Source organism: Phragmites australis, chromosome 5 (genome assembly GCF_958298935.1).
Source record: "Phragmites australis chromosome 5, lpPhrAust1.1, whole genome shotgun sequence".
Taxonomy (NCBI): Eukaryota; Viridiplantae; Streptophyta; class Magnoliopsida; order Poales; family Poaceae; genus Phragmites; species Phragmites australis.
In genome coordinates this window covers 33,902,528-33,914,250 of record NC_084925.1, presented here as the reverse complement: position 1 = coordinate 33,914,250, position 11,723 = coordinate 33,902,528, and positions in this window count along the sequence as shown.

The following is an 11,723-nucleotide window of genomic DNA, read 5'->3' as shown; positions in this document are numbered from 1 at the left end:
TGCTCTTCCCAGCCAAGGAATCGAGCCCGAGTGCCTGGCCAGCCCCGACCATGCCGCCAACCCTGGGGGCTGCGGCAGCCCCCCGGCTGGGGCCACCGTCCGGGCCCACCGGATACAGCGACCGGTATACTTCGTCAGCGAGGTTCTCCGGGAAGCCAAGACAAGGTATCCCCAGGCGCAGAAGCTACTCTATGCCGTGCTCGTCGCCTCCCGGAAGCTGCGCCACTACTTTCAGGCGCACAAGGTCTCGGTGGTTACCACTTATCCACTGGGACCCATTCTCTGGAACCGGGAAGGCACCGGGCGCGTTGTCAAATGGGCGGTCGAGCTGGCAGAGTTCGACCTGCACTTCGTCTGTCGCCAGGCAATCAAAAGCCAGGCACTCTCCGACTTCTTGGCAGAATGGACACCCGTCCCCTGCGTCATCCCAGAAGAGATCTCTACCTATCCCGGGCACGACGCGCCCGGGTACTGGGTCATGCACTTCGACGGTTCCCTCTCGCTTAAAGGCGCAGGGGCCGGAGTGGTTCTCACCTCCCCAACAGGTGAAGAGCTCCGGTACGTCGTACAGTTGCAGTTCCGCGCATCCAAAAACATGGCGGAGTATGAAGGTCTCATCGCCGGCCTCCGGGCTGCGGTGGGGCTCGGGATTCGTCGCCTCCTGGTCAAAGGGGACTCCCAACTGGTCGTCAACCAGGTATCCAAGGAGTACCAGTGCACGGATCCTCAAATGGCGGCGTACGTGGCTGCAGTCAGGAAGCTCGAGAGACGCTTCGACGGCCTCGAATTGCGGCATATCCCTCGCCGCGACAATGCTCCGGCCGATGAGCTCTCTCGCCTGGCCTCCTCACGTGCGCGCGTCCCTACCGGAGTCTTTGAAGAAAGACTCGCACGGCCTTCCGTCCTGCCTGCCGAACAGGATGAAGGGGAAACCTCGAACTCAATTCAGGGGACCCCGGCGGTGCCCTCAGTGGGAAGCCCCGTCAGGGCGCCACCGTCCGGCGAGTGCGCTGTGCTCGCCGAATGTTCTCAAGATGCCTCGTGGATGTCTGACATCCGAGGGTACTTGAAAGAAAAGTTCCTACCCGAGGATGAGGCGTCTGCCGAAAGAGTTGCTCGGCAGTCCAGGCGCTATGCCATAGTAGATGGGGATCTCTACCGGCGTAGCGCAGGAGGTTTCTACTGGCCTACAGCTCTCCAGGATGCTTCCGAGCTGGTTCGGCGCTGCAGGGCGTGCCAGTTCCATGCAAAGTAGATTCACCAGCCAGCTCAGGCTCTCCATACCATTCCCCTGTCATGGCCTTTCGCGGTCTAGGGTTTGGACATTCTGGGTCCATTCCCCCGAGCAGTCGGGGGCTATGCATACCTATATGTCGCTATCGACAAATTCACCAAGTGGCCGGAGGCGGTCCCAGTCATCAAGGTGACCAAAAACACGGCGCTCCAGTTTATCCGCGGCATCACCAACCGCTTTGGCGTCCCGAACCGGATCATCACCGACAACGGCACCCAGTTCACAAGTGCCTTGTTCGGGGACTATTGCGAAGATCTCGGCATCAAGCTTTGCTTCGCTTCCGTCGCTCATCCTCGGAGTAACGGGCAGGTCGAGCGTGCCAACACGGAGATACTGAAGGGCCTCAAAACCCGGACCTATAACGTGCTCGCTAAGCACGGGAAGGGATGGGTAGACGAGCTGCCAGCCGTGCTGTGGGCCAATCGGACTACGCCAAGCCGCGCCACGGGGGAGACTCCGTTCTTCCTCGTCTATGGCGCCGAAGCAGTCCTCCCCTCCGAGCTCACTCTGGGCTCCCCTCGAGTACATGCATACTCTGAGGGTGAGCAGGAGTTGCAAAGACGCGACGACGTGGACTACCTGGAAGAGCGCCGGCGGCGTGCCGCTGTCCGCGCGGCTCGATACCAGCAGAGTCTGCGGCGTTATCATCTGCGCCATGTCCGGGCCCGGTCTCTCGAGGTGGGGGACCTAGTTCTCCGACGCGTCCAGTCGCGCGAAGGAATGAATAAGCTGTCTCCTGTGTGGGAAGGTCCCTTCACCGTGATCGCGGTCCCGCGGACAGGTTCTTTCAGGTTGGCGACGGAGGAAGGACAGCCACTCCCGAATCCGTGGAACATCGAGCATCTCCGACGCTTCTACCCTTAGATGGTCGTGCTCGCGGCTCAGGTCAGCAAGGCCGGGGGCTTCTCCCCGCCCAAGCAGTCCGAGGGCTTCGCCCCTTGGGTAAGTCGCTGTCGCCCAACCTTGTAAATATTGCACATTCAGTATTTCGATAAGCAATCACTATGTCAAAATATTTTTTCTGGATTCCGTGTGTTTAATCTGTCTGGTGAGGTGCTCGGTTGTGCGAGAAAAAGTTCGCTCTCTCATTTTCCCCGCTGATAAAAGAATCCCAGTCGGTATGCATGCGAGCAGTCGCCGCTGACTTACGTCCGGCATGGTAGGCTGTGGTTTTCGGTGTCGTGGCAGGCTCCCGGGCACTACCGAGTTTCGGGGTGCTCTGGGTAATCCCATCGCTCGAGCCGCTCGAGTAGTCCGGAGCTCGGGCCCTCGGAGCGGGCTGTTGGTGCTCGGTCTGGTCTGTCATGCCCGGGCGCCATCGAATCATAGGACCTCTGAGTTATGCTTCTGCTCGCTCTTGTCCGCCGGTTTGGGTCTTCGAGAGGTCTCGGGTCGAAAACGAGAGCAGTCTATAGTAAGTACCGCACTAACAGAGCGCACCAGACACAGAAATTCTATATTCTCTCTTAAGTCACAGGCTGCCAATCACAAGCAGTTCGGCCGCGAGGGTTCCAATGCCCCGATCTCTGGTCGGCCCCAAGGGTCCTTGGGTGGTCGAGATCACCCGACCCCAGGAGCCTCGTATACCTTTGGGCACTCGGGCACTCCGTTGAAAGAATCAAGTCCCCGGGCACCCGAGCTCGGAAGCACACTCCTCCTGGATCGGTGAGCCGGAAGGCCGACAGCTGTCCGGTGAGTGGTTATATTCAGACAAGTCTGCTTTCAGTAAATTTATCTTCCCGAGTCATTCTCGGGGGCTCTCGCGCCTTAATCTGTTCGGTGAGGTGGTTTCCTCGCACGCAAAAACCCTGCCGCGCGTCTACTTTTTCCCAGAACGACAGAACGGTTTGCAGAAAGGAGTAGCGCGCGTGCGGTAATGTCTGACCGAAGCCCTTCGTGGTGGTCGTGGTGTTCGGTCCGCTTTTAAGGACCCCGAGCACTACCGAGTCCTCGGGTACCCTGGGTAATCCTATCGCTCGAGCTACTCGGGTAGTCCGGAGCTCAGGCCTCGGGGGCGGGCTGTCAGTGCTCGGTCCGGCCCGTTTTAAGCCCGGGCACCACCGGACCACGAGGACTCTTGGTCACATTCTCGCCCGCACGCGTCTCCCTTCTACTAACTGAGTGGTCGCAAAGTGAAAAAGTGTTCACTAGGTATGGCGTGTTCCGAGCGGGATCGATCTATCTCCCGGGCAAGGGAGTCTGTGTCTTTATTTCTTAACTTAGGCAGTGCGGACTCGCGAGAGCTCGAAGGCCGACTACACCATCAACAGCGATCAGGACAACTTCATCCTCGGGGACGGGAAGGTCGGGAACGGCCCGACTGAGTACTCCCCGGGACTTCAAGGTGAAACACCAGAAGGAACATCGAACACTCAGAGAAACTGGAGTCGCGAGCTCAAGGAAAAATTACCATTAATATTCACAGGATAGATACAAGGCATTTTCTAAGAGTTCACTCCTACATCTACATTCATCAAGACAACAAAAGAAAAAAGGCTACAAAAGATCTAGTCGGCGGCAAAGGCGTCGGCTGAATCCTCTGAGTCGTCCCCGGGGGCTGGCAGCGGCGGCACCTCTCTTCTAAAGCCGGCCGCCACCATGGCGGCGGTACTCCGGACCGCTACCCGGGCGGCCTCTCCCTCAGCCTCGACCACTCCCTCCCGCGCCGGCTCTAGCGGGAAGTTCGGGTCCCTGCTTCGGTAGCAGGCCAGGACGTGATCGGCCACTGCATGTGCCAAGCCACGTCCCTCCCGGGCGGCAAGTTCTTGGACTGCCCAAGGCAGGGCCTCGAGGCGCTCGCAGACCTGCTGCAGCCCCAACACTTGTCGTGCGGGGCCGTCGCCCTTCTCGCCTCCAACGAGCCGTCCGAGACCACCCTTCTCTACGGCTCGCCGCATCCGCCGGAGTACGTCTTCCAGCATATGCTCGAGGTTGACCCGCGAGACAAAGGCGGTCTCGAGCTTCTCCTTGGCGGCCCGCAGCTGTGCCTCAAGTCCCTGGTCCCCGACTGGACCGGAAGAACCACCAACTGCTGCGGGGGCGGCAGCCTGCTTCGCCTTGGCCACCATCTCGGATAAAGCACGTTCACGGGCGGTCAGTTCCGCCTCGTGCTTCGCGTTCTGCTCCGCCTTGGTCGCCATGGCCGCCGCCGCCGCGTCAGCCTCGCCTTCTCGACGACTCAATTCGCCTTCTCGGCGACTCAGCTCGCCCTCCCGCCGGGCCAGCGCGTCCTCCTTCTGGGCCACCGAAGTCTCCCGGGCATCGAGATCCGACGCCGACAACTCATTGTCCACCTCCCGCAAGGAAACGACCTCCTCCCAACGGTGGATCTCCTCCCTGATCTTCCGAAGGTCGTCTTCCCTGCGCTGGAGGTCAGCGCACGTCTTCTCGGCCGCGCCCTCCCGGCGGGTCAGCTCGGCTTGCCGCTCCTCCGCAGCCTGCTCCCGGGCTGCGATTGCCACCCCCCTCTCCTGCGCCTGCCCCATCTTGGCAAGGGCCTCGGCAGCCTGCTGCCTCGACGCCTCAGCCAGGCGGGCGGCGTCTTCTCGCTCCCGCGCGGCTTCTGCCCGCGCGGTCTTCAAAACTTCCTGTTCCCGCGCGACTTCCGCGCGGATATCTTCTAGGAGCTTCTGCTCCCGCGCGGCCGCCGCACGGGCCTCCTCCTGGGCGCCCGCTAGCTGCGCCTTCTCCAACGTTAGGCGGGCGCGCTCAGCTTCAAGCTCCCCCTCTTTGGCGTCCACCGCTGCGCCCAGCCACCCGACCGCTACTCGGACGCCTTCAATGGCGGCCAGGAAAGGATCGGCGGGCTGGCCGGGCGCCGGTAGGGCCCAGGCTTCTCCGCAGAGTGCTTCCAGGGGGGCCGAGCTCTCTGCAGGGCCCTGCGCTGCCATCCGCCCCGGGCTCTGCCTGCCCGAGGTAGGCTCCGCCGGCGCCGAAGACTCGGACGGCGGCCGCATTTCCGCATCGGCCGCCCTGTCCGCCGGCCCCGGCAAAGCGTCCGCCTCCACCATCATCCGCCCCGGGCTTTCCGCGCCCGGGGTAGGTTCCGCCGGCGCCAAGGATCCGGACGTTTGCTCCGTCCTCCTCTCGGTCGCCGCCTTCGTCTCTCTTCCGCTGGCCGCCACGACGGTTGGCGCCTCCGCCGTTCTGGTGCCCGCCTCCGTCGGAACAGCAGGCGGGCTCGGTTCTGGTCTCGGCGTCCGCTCTTTCTCCGTCGCAGTAGCGCCTGCGGCCGGCCTACGGGAGACAAATGAAAATTGTCAAAACTTAGTTCGGGCCAGAAATGCCCATGGAAAAGCAAGAAAGAAGACTCACCGATACCTCCATTTGGCCGCTGGGAGCCTGATGTCCGGGTCCGGCGCCGTCGGTCCGGACTCCTCCCGCCGCCTCTTCCACTGGGGGTTCGGCGGGGCCGCTGCGCGGGCCTCGGGTGCCGCCGCGCGGGGCTCAGGATCCGCCGCGCGGGTCTCTGGCGCCGGCACAGGTCCCATCCGCACCAGGCGCGGCTCCAGCACCGGAAATGCCGCCGCTGCCGTCGGCGACGGCGGAGAGTCCGGCACCAGGATCAGGGCCCGGGGACGTTTTCCCCGATCTCCCGACGCCACCTCCTTGACGACTTCAGTCGCACCCTCCTCCCTGGCACGGCGGCTGCTGCCTACGGCGACCCCATCGCCAGCCCGTGCCGAGCTGCCAGCGACCTCCTCGCCAAGTAGCTCTTCCAGCCCGGGGAGCTCGGAGGCCTCGGGACTCCGGCTTCGTGGCCGGTCCACAAGCCCCTGGGCATCAAACTCCGGCAGCCCCGCCATAATGGCCACCCGGTTGGGGTTGGCGCAGAGCGCCATCTCCGGCCACGGGAGCTCCGTCCGGCTCATGTCCTCCGTTCCGGTGATCACCCGTGTCATCCCCCGCAGCTCCGCCTGCCCCAGATCCCAGCTCGCGCCGATCTGGGTCCTGGTGATGTCCTCCGGCCCGGTGTAGAACCAGCTCGGCCGGGCCCGCTCTCGCAAAGGCGCCAGCCGACGGCGCAGGAAGTCCACAACCACCATGACGGAGGTCAGCCCGCACTCGCGCAGTTCCAGGATGCGCTCCAGCACCGGCTTCAGCCTCGCGTCTTCCGGCGGCGGCACCTCCCATGTCGATCGCCGAGGCTCCGCCGCCGCCTCCGGCAGCTCGAGGCGCTCATGGGGGTCGACATCGACGAAGAACCAGTCCCGTCGCCACTCCTCCCACTTGCTGCGCAGCACCTGGGGAATGTAATGATCCCCCAGGCCGTCCCGGAGCCGAAGGTTGCAGCACCCCGCGACGTCCACCGTGGAGTACCCCCTCTTCTTCCCCACCGGCCGAAGGACGAAGAAATGGCGAAGCAGCGTCGCCGACGGCATCACCCCCATGAACATTTCGCAGAGATGCGCGAAGACCGCCAACACCACCACAGAATTGGGGCTTAGGTGCACCAGTTGAATGCCGTACGTCTCCAGCACTTGCAGGAAGAAGGCGGAGAACGGCGGCACCAACCCCGCTGCCACAAAGGAGGTGAAGTGGACGATCCGCCCCGGGACGGTCGTCGCCGGCGTCAGGCTTGCCGGCGTCACCACCACAGCACCTTCTTGCCCCTCCGGCACCAGCAGTTTCCTGATTTTGTCCGCCGCCTCCTCGTTCCTCAGACGAGACTCCGGCAAGATGCTGTCCGAAGCCTTGTCCCGGCGTCCTCCTCCAACCCTCGTCATCTCGGCAAAGATGGAAGGTGTTTTGGTGGTGGAGAGAGAGAGAGAAGGAAGAATGCTCCGGTCGCCTGAGAATTTCCTAAGGGCTTCGGAGCACAAAGAAGGCAGGAGCACAAGTGCGAGAGAGCGTAAAGAGGGGAACGGACCGATCCATTCCCCCTTTTATATCTCAAAGTTCAAAAACTGCCGCCCAAACGGTTCGCTCGGCGAAGCGTCGCCTCGATCGACGCAACTGCCAGGCGAATCTCCCGCCGATCGCGCGATGTCAGCGGCTGCCAGCCGTATTTTCCTCAATCTGCGCGGCGACCGCGCGTGCCGCCCGTATGGTCATCATACCCTTCGGAAGTTGTGTGGACACGCGTCCACTCATTTTCCCGTTGGGGCATACTTGAGGTCTGGGTCCGCAAGGGCCACCTCTCGAAAGCTTGCCACATGGCGTCTACGCCAGCCTCGGCCTCGGCCGCGACGAAGGGCCCATTCGCAGTCTCCGTCCCGTCGCCTACCAATGGACCCGGGGGCTACTGTCGGTGTATTAGGAACCAGGGGTCCCTGAATCCCGAGACCGGGCCGGCCATCCGCCACATGTCACCATCCCACGAGGTCCACCCAGCAGGATAAGAAAAAACTAAGTCCCAGGGGAAGGTGCTCGGGGCCGTAGCCTCTAGGTTCTCGAGCACCCCAGTTCCCCGATGATCCGCAGAGTCCAAGTACCGGGAAGGAAGTGCTCGGGAGGTTTCTCACTTATCCCCGAGTACTGTAGTCCCCCGATGATCCAAACACCGAAGTGCTCGGGAGAGAGTGCTCGGGGCTGCACGTGGCAGCCCCCGAGGACTCGGTTCCCCGAAGGTCCCACCGAAGTGCTCGGGAGAGAGTGCTCGGGGCTGCACGTGGCAGCCCCCGAGGACTCGGTTCCCCGAAGGTCCCACCGAAGTGCTCGGGAGAGAGTGCTCGGGGCTGCACGTGGCAGCCCCCGAGGACTCGGTTCCCCGAAGGTCCCACCGAAGTGCTCGGGAGAGAGTGCTCGGGGCTGCACGTGGCAGCCCCCGAGGACTCGGTTCCCCGAAGGTCTCACCGAAGTGCTCGGGAGAAAGTGCTCGGGGCTGCACGTGGCAGCCCCCGAGGACTCGGTTCCCCGAAGGTCCCACCGAAGTGCTCGGGAGAGAGTGCTCGGGGCTGCACGTGGCAGCCCCCGAGGATTCGGTTCCCCGAAGGTCCCACCGAAGTGCTCAGGAGAGAGTGCTCGGGGCTGCACGTGGCAGCCCCCGAGGACTCGGTTCCCCGAAGGTCTCACCGAAGTGCTCGGGAGAGAGGGCTCGGGGCTGCATGTGGCAGCCCCCGAGGACTCGGTCCCCCTAAGGTTCACGCAAGATCGTCCGACGACCCGAAGGGTCCCATCGTCGGGGTGTCAGCCAGTCAAAGGCCCAATGCCGCATTTAATAGGCACGCGCGGCCTGACATCCTGACATTCTCAGCTGCCCACGCCCCAGTGTCAGACCCTGCCATACACTGGCAGGGGGGCGTGGGTCCATTAAATGCACGGATCCCGTCCCGTTTCATCCGGGTGCCTCGGGATAACGTTGCCAGAATCGAAGCGCTCCGCCTGCCACCCTGCCCTGGCAGAAGAACAAGACAGGGTGGGCGCACCGGGCACCTCTGAGGCTGCCCGGTGGGCCCCCTTAATGGCGCCCGAGGGCATTCACAGTGGCGGGTGGACGGATGCGTGCCGCATTTTTCCACCGCCCCTGTCACTTCGCCAAGATGGAATGATGACGCCTTTCTCCGTGGCACCTTGGCACTGGCACCCCCTCTTTCCCATTCAGGATATGTCGAGGTCGGCGCGCCTATAAAAGGAAAGGATGGAGAACACGTAAAAGAGGGGACCGTAAGAAGAAAAAGAAAGAGGACGCAGACGCTCGAACCAGCTCAAGCCAAGCTAGAACACGAGAGCCTCAAGCTCTCAGTAAGTGTCTCTCTCTTGTAACCAGATACATCCTTGAAGAATTCCCTTCAAGGACAGATATAACACTCACACAGGAGTAGGGTGTTACGCCCCCGTGCGGCCCGAACCTGTCTAAACCCCGGTGCACCCATCTTTTTCGCACTAGGACGATCATCTCCCACCAGCCACTGCATTTATTTCCGTTTCCCGCTTATTTCCCGAAACAAGCTCATTCAGGATCATCCCCCCGGCCGAATCTCTAAAAGGGGGTCTCTCGGGATCCCTGCGATAGGAGTTCACCCTCCGACAAGTATCTTACTAATCTCCTCTGTTATTTCATTTCTCCAGTCTCCTCCACCTACTTGTGACTTCATAGGATGGCTGGACATGGAGCAAACTAAGGACCAGAAGCGGTGGGTCGACATGAGCATGGTGTGGAGGAGGCAAGCTTACGAACATCAGAAGTGCGAGCAACAATAGGAGGAACTACGGCTCAAGCGTTAGGAGGAGGAGCGCATGAGGAAGGCAGCGAAGGAGCACGCCGTGGCTAAAGCACGTGAAGAAGAGAGGGAAAGGAAGCAGAAGACAGCCCATCACGCTAAGGCAGAGGGCCCTGATACTCTGCAAAAGGGTAAATATCCTAGGTGCACTCAGAAGAGAACATCTATTGTAACCTGTCCTATTTTCATTCCCTAAGGCATGTTAGGTTTAGCAGCAGCACACAATTAGGTTAGTCTTTAGGCATACCGTGCATGCCAACGTTTGTTATCCTCATCTCTTTACGGTTTGGGTCTATTTGTGCTACGACGATAAATCCCATGTCACATGTAATGTTTATCAGCGTATGTAACATCCATGCCAGGTTATATGATAGTTGTGTTTCACAACTATTATTATTCGACAAATTAGATTTGATATCCTCCCAACATTACTTCATAAAAAAATAACTCACACACTTTTACATCAACTAAATAAATAAATGTTGACAAAATTACATCAAACCAAAATTAAGGATAAAATGAAACACTCTATAAAGCCGTTTGAACACGACCAACAATTTTTGTTGAAATAATGTTCAACATTTTTCAAATTGCCGTATACAAAAGTTATATTAGAAAAAAATCACACACTGTTGTAAATTAAATTAATTTGAACGTGCCGCTCATTCACTGGGCGAGATGAAGATCTCACCCATTCACCGGCCGAGATGAAGTTCTCACCCTGTGAATGGGCGAGATTAAGTTCTCGCCATGTGAACAGGCGAGACTAGGAATGACAGTTTTACCTATTTACCCGTTTACCCGTGGGTAAATACCCTAATAGGGTCGAGTTTGTTCCGTATTTACTACCTGCGGGTATGTTCATGGTCACAATTTATTACCTGACGGGTAAACGGGTACGGGTATGGGCAAGACATACCTATACCCGTAAAACCCATTTACCCGTCTGACAGGTGGACCTAACTTACCCTAACCCTAATATTCCATGATTCCACATTTCCACTGGCGAAGGCACGCATGCGCAGCACTCCACCCTCACCCCGTCGCCACTCACACATAGAGTCACGCACCGCTCCAACTCTCTCGCCCGCCTCCATCGGCCCGGAGCCCTCGACCGCCACCACATTGTACCTCCCGTCTGCCCCAACCACCACCGTGCGCGCGTTTGCCTCGATCGCCATATTGTCGCTCATTTGCAGCCCACACCGCCCGTCCACCCTGACTGCCATGGCGCCGCTCGTCCACAGCCCCTAGCGCCTATCCGCTCAACCACCAACGCATTGCCCACCCAGAGCCCTGAGCCCCTGACCTGCCAGCTATCGTCTATTGAAGACCATTTAGCTTAGATCCCGTTGGTCATCTATGTTATTTGCAAGTTAGTGTGTCTACTGATAGTCGTGTACTTCCTACTTCCATTGCTAAGTAGTGATGACTATGCAAACGTGAATCTTTGTTGTGCATATGTCATCAGACATTGCAGCACGTCTCTTCGTGCTTGCACATGATTAGCACCCTCGACCAGTACATAATAAATTCTATGCTAATTTCCATTATTTTAGAAAGCTTTGGTACATCATGAGTTCTCAGTTAATTTTAGTACTTCCATGTACCTGCAGTAGGTGTATTGTTCCTTTTGCAGCTTGTAGTAGCTATCTGTTGGGCATAAAACAGTTTCTAACTAGTCCTTTCTGTGGTGGTATCATTGCTTTGTCAGGTATTGTCAACTAGCCTAAGTAGAATTGTTCCAAATTTGATATCAAGGAAGCACACTAACAGCACAACAACTGGTATGCCCCATCTGATTGTTACCTTGTGCATTGGTAAAGCTAATATAAGGTTAGAGATCCTAGAGACCTTGTGTTTGTTCTTACAATAGTTGTTGACCATTTGTCCGGCAAGCACATGAACTGGTTCACTACATGCTACATAACTACAGCTAATCAAATTGAAGTTCAGATGTTAGATGCATATGCTTCAAAGTAAATATAAATTGGAATAGAAGATAAATATTTTGCTGATGTTAGGTGCATTTTGTTCTTACAGTAGATTCAGACAAGTCCTCCTATTGGATCTTTGTTCTTGCTCATATGTTTGACAGTAATTGTTCCTGCTAATCTGTAGATTGCAGTAATTGTTTTTTGTTCCTACTCATATGTTTGACATCCTTTTCTGCTATAATTTCTGATGGCAAGTCCTTATATTGGATCTCAAGCTACTCCTGTCAGATCTCAAGCTTCTCCTATTGGATCTCAAGCTACTCCCATAAC